At 40.9% G+C, this 8635-nt stretch overlaps 1 non-coding gene across 1 annotated transcript; it reads right to left on the bottom strand.

Moving 5' to 3' along the window:
- Positions 1-8287: 8287 nt before the first annotated feature.
- On the bottom strand, positions 8288-8360 carry TRNAG-CCC (transfer RNA glycine (anticodon CCC)). The gene has a single exon. It is a non-coding gene; the product is annotated as a tRNA-Gly (tRNA).
- Positions 8361-8635: the final 275 nt, after the last annotated feature.

Below are 8635 nucleotides of genomic sequence, written 5' to 3'. Positions count from 1 at the left end.
ATTTCGTATTCAAATGATTCAAAATAGAGGCTGGGAGTCAGAATACAAAGCAGACTTCAAAGCCCAGGTAGACACAGAAGTAGGAATGACAAAAGGAAAGAAAGAAAAGCATGTATTATTATTGGAACCAACTAACTTGTCTCCCTGCTTTCATCTCTTTGTTGTCATTGTGCTCATGCTCTGCTGTGTCTGACTCTTTGCGACCCCTTGGACTATAGCCTGCCAGTCTCCTCTGTCCATGGAATTCTCCATGCAAGAGTACTGGAGTGGGTTGCCATTTCCTTCTCCAGGGGATCTTCCCAATCCAGGGATGTAACCCATGTTTCTTGCATCTTCTACATTGGCAGATGGGTTCTTTACCATTGAACCACCAAGGAATTCCCTTCATGTCTTACCACCTTAATTATTTCCTACAACACAAGAATCCTTCCTGAAGAACATATCAAACAATACCTCATCCCTATTACATTCAGTGTTTCCTTGTCAGTCAGTCAGTCAGTTCAGTCGCTCACTCATGTCCGACTCTTTGCAACCCCATGAATCGCAGCACGCCAGACCTCCCTGTCCATCACAAACTCCCGGAGATCACTCAAACTCAAGCCCATCCAGTCGGTGATGTCATCCAGCCATCTCATCCTCGGTCGTCCCCTTGTCCTCCTGCCCCCAATCCCTCCCAGCATCAGGGTCTTTTCCAATGAGTCAACTCTTCGCATGAGGTGGCCAAGGTATTGGAGTTTCAGCTTCAGCATCAGTCCTTCCAATGAACACCCAGGACTTATCTCCTTCAGGATTGACTGGTTAGATCTCCTTGCCATCCAAGGGACTCTCAAGAGTCTTCTCCAACACCATAGTTCAAAAGCATCAATTTTTCGGTGCTCAGCTTTCTTCACAGTCCAACTCTCACATCCATATATGACCACTGGAAAAACCATAGCCTTGACCAGATGGACATTTGTTGGCAAAGTAATGTCTCCGCTTTTGAAAATGCTATCTAGGTTGGTTATAACTTTCCTTCCAAGGAGTAAGCATCTTTTCATTTCATGGCTGCAGTCACCATCTGCAGTGATTTTGGGGCCCAAAGAAATAAAGTCTGACACTGTTTCAACTGTCTCTCCATCTATTCCCCATGAGGTGATGGGACCAGATGCCATCATCTTAGTTTTCTGAATGTTGAGCTTTAAGCCAACTTTTTCACTCTCCTCTTTCACTTTCATCAAGAGGCTTTTTAGTTCCTCTTCACTTTCTGCCGTAAGGGTGGTGTCATCTGCATATCTGAGGTTATTGATATTTCTCCTGGCAGTCTTGTTTCCAGCTTGTGCTTCTTCCAGCCCAGCGTTTCTCTTGATGTACTCTGCATATAAGTTAAATAAGCAGAGTAACAATAGACAGCCTTGACGTACTCCTTTTCCTATTTGGAACCAGTCTGTTGTTCCACGTCCACTTCTAACTGTTGCTTCCTGACCTGCATATAGGCTTCTCAAGAGGCAGGTCAGGTGGTCTGGTACTCCCATCTCTTTCAGAGTTTTCCACAGTTTATTGTGATCCACACAGTCAAAGGCTTTGGCATAGTCAATAAAGCAGAAATAGATGTTTTTCTGGAACTCTCTTGCTTTTTTGATGATCCAGTGGATATTGGCAATTTGATCTGTGGTTCCTCTGCCTTTTCTAAAACCAGCTTGACCATCTGGAAGTTCTCAGTTCACGTATTGCTGAAGCCTGGCTTGGAGAATTTTGAGCATTACTTTACTATCGTGTGAGATGAGTGCAATTGTGTGGTAGTTTGAGCATTCTTTGGGATTGCCTTTCTTAGGGATTGGAATGAAAATGGACCTTTTCCAGTCCTGTGGCCACTGCTGAGTTTTCCAAATTTGCTGGCATATTGAGTGTAGCACTTTCACAGCATTATCTTTCAGGATTTGAAATAGCTCAACTGGAATTCCATCACCTCCACTAGCTTTGTTCGTAGTGATGCTTTCTAAGGCCCACTTGACTTCACATTCCAGGATGTCTGGCTCTAGGTGAGTGATCATACCATTGTGATTATTTGGGTCATGAAGATCTTTTTTTGCATCTCCTTGTAGTATATCATAAAAGGTGTGAGCTTCTTTAAGGTTTTTTGTTATCTGAACCCAACCTACTTGCAGCCTTCTTGACTATTATTCCTCTCCTTAGACACCCTATATGCATGCTTGGTGTTTCTAAACTGGGAGTGGTGATGTTTGGAAATCTCTTGGGGTATGTGGGTTGTCACAATGAGTGAGGACAATATGGGTGTCTAGCGATCTGGAGCAACAGATGCCAAGCATCATATACTGAGCGGAGTAGACCCTCACCATTTAAGAACTGCCCCACCAAAAATGACAATAGTACCCTAGGCAAGAAACTGCAAGTTTCTGGCAAAACTGGACTGTTTGGGGTCTCCAGAAATGACTCATGCTTTCCCAGTAATGCACACATGCTTTTGTTTTTCCATCTCCTTCCTATGTTTGCCCCTTTATTCATCTTTGTGCTGTGCTATGCTTAGTCACTGAGTTGTGTCTAACTCTTTGCATCCATGGACTGCAGACCACCAGGCTACCCTTTCCATTGGGATTCTCTAGGCAAGAATACTTGAGTGGGTTGCCGTCCCTCCAATAGGAGATCTTCCCAACCCACTGATCGAACCCTGGTCTACCACATTGCAGGCAGATTCCTTACCATCTGAGCCACTAGAGAAACCCAAGAATACCAAAGTGGGTAGCCTATCCCTTCTCCAGGAGACCTTCCCAACCCAAAAATCGAACTGGGGTCTCTGGCATTGCAAGAGGATTCTTTACCAGCTGAACTACCTGGGAAGCCCTATTCACTTTTATTTGTCAAATTCTGAGTAATTTTCAGAGGGTGGCTTTTCCATTGAAGCTTTTCCGGATCTCCACTGAGAAGTAAATTCTACATCCTCTTTTCCCAGAGTTGCTGCATGTACTGTGATGTAGTAGAAAAAGTACCAATATGAGAATTAAGAAACCCCAAATTTTGGCCTGGCACTACCACTAACCAAGTGTATAATAAGGAGCTTTAGTTTATTCATCAGTAAAATAAGAAAGTTTAAAAATGAAGGGATTAACTAGACATTCCCTAAGATTTCTTCCATTGCTAACTTTCTGTGGGCCCCTTATCACATATCTCATTTTATTTTTATAACAGACTAGAACATCTTTAGATTTCTCAACATGGATCCTTGCACGTCATATTCCTCAAATATCTGTTGAATTTACAGGCCTTATTCAGTCCTCTGAGTAAATTAAGAGGACTTTATTCTGCTTGTATGTTGTTGAAGATGGTATAAATTTTTGGTACTTAAATGCCAGGACATGTGCATGTGTTGGTTACGAAAAAGGCAAGGGCCAGCTTTCTGAAGTCAATAAGACAGGGAAGAACCATGCTGAGTAATTATTTATTTGGGAAATTATTATTATTCCTAAACCTATATAGAAGAGATCACAGACATTTAGTGAATGATAAAGTTTGTGGTAGATTTCCTGTTTTGGGCAATGCATAGAAAAGCCTTCTCTGACAAAATAGCAATAGTTATAATAGATATGTCACATAAGTTTATAGTCCTATTGTTTGAAACAGGCTGTTTGTCTTTAAATTGGAAGTTTTATAGGCTTTGAACATGTTCCACTGGCACTTGCTTTGATGTCATAGTTCCTTTAGAGATTCTCTAGAATTTCATCCATGTGGTACAGATATGTGTTCGCAGCTGTGCGTCTGCATTATGATGTATGGGCATAATGCAAAGTACCTAGTTAGCATAATCTTTCCCATGTGCAGGGTGTTTCTTAAGCCTTTCTAAAGGGTTTTCACTAAACCTGAGCGTCATGATTTGGTTTCTGTGTGAATCTCAGGACAGCTTGAACTGTTAACTTGGTAAAACCAATCATAATATCAGCTGATATTGCTCTCCTACCATGACTTGCATTGAAAGATTTGGACACACACTGAGTCATTATTGACCAAAGTTTTTTCATTTCTTTCCTCTCTTCTCTCCCTTCTCGTTTTAAGTCATATAAATACTTTGCCTAATTGTCATGACATCCAGGATTATTTTTCACCCAATGTTGATCATGTATCTTGAGACAAAAAGGGGAGTTGGGCTTTGAGCACTTCTTTTTTCTATCCCAGTTTTAATTAATGATCTTTTTAATTCATGAAGCACCTGTTTTCTCCATTTCTACCTATGCCCAGAAAAAACAACCATCTGCACATTGTAACCCATGTTTTAGAAAGGAAATGCTAGAGTCAGGATTCAGTCTAGGCATTTTGGCTCTCGAGTATATGCTCTTGATCATCAGCCTACATTGGAATAACTGAGATTTGTTGTTGTTGTTGTTATTCAGTCACTCGGTTGTGTCCCACTCTTTGCGACCCCATGAACTGAAGCATGTTAGGTTTCTCTGTTCTTCACTATCTCCCAGAGCTTGCTCAAACTCATGTCCATTGAATTGGTGATGCCATCCAACTGTCTCATCCTCTGTCATCCCTGTCTCCTCCTGCCTTCAATCTTTCCCAGCATCAGGGTCTTTTCCAGTGAGTCAGTTCTTCACATAAGGTGGCCAAAGTATTGGAGCTTTAGCCTCAGCATCAGTCCCTCCAATGTATATTCAGGATTGACTTCCTGTAGGAGTGACTGCTTTGATTTCCTTGCAGCCCAAGGGACTCTCAAGAGTCTTCTCCAGAATCACAGTTCACAAGCATCAATTCTTTGACGCTCAGCTTTTTTATAGTCCAACTCACACATTCATACATGACTACTGGAAAAACCATAGCTTTGACTAGACAGACCTTTGTTGACAAAGTAATCTCTCTGCTTTTTAATATGCTGTCTATGTTTGTCATAATTTTTCTTCTAAGGAGCAAGCGTCTTTTAATTTCATGGCTGCAGTCACCATCTGCAGTTATTTTAGAGCCCAAGAATGTTGGGCTGTTTCCATTGTTTCCCCATCTTTTTGCCATTAAGTGATGGGACTGGATGCCATGATCTTTGGTATTTGAATGTTGAGTTTTTAGCCAGCTTTTTCACTCTCCTCTTTCACCTTCATCAAGAGGCTCTTTAGTTCCTCTTCACTTTCTGCCATAAGGGTGGTGTCATCTGCATTTTTGAGGCTACTGATATTTCTCCCTGAAAACTTGATTCCAGCTTGTGCTTCATCCAGCCAGCATTTTGCATGATGTACTCTGCATATAAGTCAAATAAGCTGGATCACAATACAAAGCCTTGACATACTCCATTCCCAGTTTTGGACCAGTCAGTTGTTCCATGTCTGGTTCTGGTTCGAGCTGTTGCTTCTTGACCTGCATACAAGTTCCTTAGGAGGCAGGTCAGGTGGTCTGGTATTCCCATCTCTTGAAAACTTTTCCACCGTTTGTTGTGATCCATACAATCAAAGGATTTAGCGTAGTCAATGAAGCAAAAGTACATGTTTTCTGGAATTCTCTAGTTTTCTCTGTGATCTAATGGATGTCGGTAATTTGATCTCTGGTTCCTCTGCCTTTTCTAAATCCAGCTTGAACATCTGGAGTTTCTCAGTTCATGTACTATTGAAGTCTAGCTTGGAATAATTTGAACATTATTTTTCTAGCATGTGAAATGAGAGCAATTGTGTGGTAGATTGAACATTCATTGGCACTGCCGTTTTGGGGATTGTAATGAAAATTTTTCCAGTCCTTTGGCCACTGTTGAGTTTTCCAAATTTGCTGGCATATTGAGTGTAGCACATTTACAGCATCATCTTTTAGGATTTGAAATAGCTCAGCTGGGATGCCATCACCTCCACTAGCTTTGTTCATAGTGATGCTTCCTAAGGCCTACTTGACTTTGGACTCCAGGATGTCTGGCTTTAGATGAGTGACCATACCATCATGGTTATCTGATTCATGAAGATATTTTTTGTATAGTTTTCTGTGTATTCTTGCCACCTCTTCTTAATATCTTCTGCTTTTGTTAGCTCTATACTGTTTTTGTCCTTTATTGTGCCCACCTTTGTGTGAAATGTTCTCTTGGTATCTCTAATTTTCTTGAAGAGATCTCTAGTCTTTCCTATTCTATTGTTTTCCTCTATTTCTTTGCATTGTTCAGTTAGGAAGGCTTTCTTATTGCTCCTTGCTATTCCTTGGAATTCTGTATTTAGATGGGTGTATCTTTCCCTTTCTCCTTTACCTTTCACTTCTCTCCTTTCCTCAACTATTTGTAAGGCCTCTTTAGACAACCATCTTGCCTTTTTGCATTTCTTTTCCTTGGGTATGGTTTTGATCACCACCTCCTGTACAGTGTTACAAACCTCTATCCATAGTTCTTCAGGCACTCTATCAGATCTTATCCCTTGAGTTTTGGGGGATCCAAATAGGCAAGACTCTGGTCCTCTCAGTCTGATTTAAATTGCTGTACCCCTGCTTTAATCTATTGCATATAAGTGTGAGTTGTTATATGAAGAAAGAATTCATTTGCTAACAATGTAGAGAACTACTAACAGATACACACTTCAGGGAGGTCTTAAACCTAGATCTGCTGGGAGGAGAGTGTTGTTGGAAAACTGAATCAGGAAAGTAGATTTTTTTATTTATTCATCCTTGCAGGAAACATGTACTGAGTTGCTTTTAGTTATTTGCAACCTTATGGGTGAGCAGGTAGATAATGGCCAAAGTCTCCTGAATGATAAGGAAGGGCCAAGATAGTATTGAAAATGGCAAGGGATGGCTTACATAAAGGACTAATGGATTTATCATCTCAGTAAGCTGATATTATTGATAGTAAGACACTTTTTAGGGCCTTGAAGATCAAGGAAGCTTACCCCTCTACTGCTGATGGGCTGAATTTCTTGTTCTGTATACCTGCCATCTGTGTTTAGTAAGTTGTGCTTGTTATGTACATCATTGGAACTCATCATCTCCCTATTTGTATTGGGCATCATTCTTTTAACCCTGATACTGTTGCATTTCAAGATAAGAGGTGCAAAAGTTGATAAGCTATGTGATGAGAAGATACCTGTAATTTAAAATGCTGGCTCTAGTGTCAATGCCAAGAAGCAAAGAAGACTTTTGCCAGAGCCAAAAATGCTAGGAGGCCTCATTACAGCTGCAGCACTATTCTAACCAGAGGAGCCATTATGATTTTCTTGGTCCTTTGATGCCATAGAATTACCATATTTCATCCCATAGAACACAGTCCTCCTTACTTTTGTATTAATGGTAATTAGGGATTTAGAAAAGATTTTTATACTTTTGTTTGTATGGTAATTTGAATTTCAGTGACTATTGTGGAGATACAAAGTGAGAATGCTGTCTTCCACAATTGTAAGCGTGCAGTTATGAAGCAAATCAAGAGTCATTTCTCTGAAGGCTGGTTTGATATGATGCTCTGTACAGGTCCCTAATTGTTATACTCAATGAGTGATATGAAAATGCTAAATAAGATAGCCCCAAAGAACAATAGATCTTGGTCATCCTATATTTTAGATAGCAATTTAAATCATCAAGAAGCTTGATGTAACACTCAATCATCTCCAGCCACATCCCCCCACAGCAACTACAATTTATCAGGTACCCTTTTTGAGGTACCACCATGGACAGAGGTGCCTGGCAGGCTACAGTCTATGGGGACACAAAAAGTCGGGCATGACTGAGCAACTTTCACTTTTTCACTTTGTCGGATACCATTTATCAAATCATATAATCATCACAGCAACCATATTGGACTCTGTTTTGATCTCCATTTTGTGGATGGGGAAGCTGAGTTTCAGAGGAATTAAATAACTTGCCTATGGTCATACGACCATGTATGGTTGTCTGACAACCATGTGTCAGAGCCGTGATTCAAAACCAGAGACTCTGACTCCAGAACCTGTGCTTTAACTCTTGTGCCATGCTGCATTCTGTTACAGGGAGGAGTACATTGAGGAGGTCCATGATTTTGATTACCATTCACAGGAATGATGGAGAAGGAAATGGCAACCCACTCCGGTACTCTTGCCTGGAGAATCCCATGGACAGAGGAGCCTGGTTGGCTACAGTCCATGGGGTCACAAAGAGTCAGACATGACTGAGCAACTTCACTTATCACTCACAGGAAGGAAGACTTCTGAAATGTCTAAATAACTCATTTGAAGATTGTCTTGCACTATAAATTTTAATGAAAGTGTTTTCACAATCACATGTATATGTAGAGCTTCTTGTTTTAAAATTATATGTTTACTTGCTTATTATTTTTATTTGTCCACACCAGGTCTTAGTTGGGGCATGTGGGATCTAGTTCCCTGACCAGGGATTGCACCTGGGCCCCCTGCAATGGGAATACAGAGTCTTAGCCACTGGACCACCAGGGAAGTCCCTATAGTTTAATCTATTTTTTAAATACCTATGGAACAAGAACAATATTCCCATGGTCACTGCTTCTTTCTACTATGTCTTAAGGTTTTTCCTTGTTGAAAATGCTGCATCCTTGAGGAATGGATCTCCTAAATTTAACTTTTAAACTCAGGCTGTAATCAGTGGATATTTATGCCCACACACTTTCTGTTTTACCAACTGTATCTCCCCTCCAGCAGAGTGTCAGTCCCAGGGATGTTGAGCAGAAGCCCCATAGAGGATGGGCCTGTGT

Source organism: Muntiacus reevesi, chromosome X, assembly GCF_963930625.1.
Source record: "Muntiacus reevesi chromosome X, mMunRee1.1, whole genome shotgun sequence".
Taxonomy (NCBI): Eukaryota; Metazoa; Chordata; class Mammalia; order Artiodactyla; family Cervidae; genus Muntiacus; species Muntiacus reevesi.
Note: the sequence above shows the minus strand (reverse complement) of the source record. Positions and strands in the feature narration are given on the sequence as shown.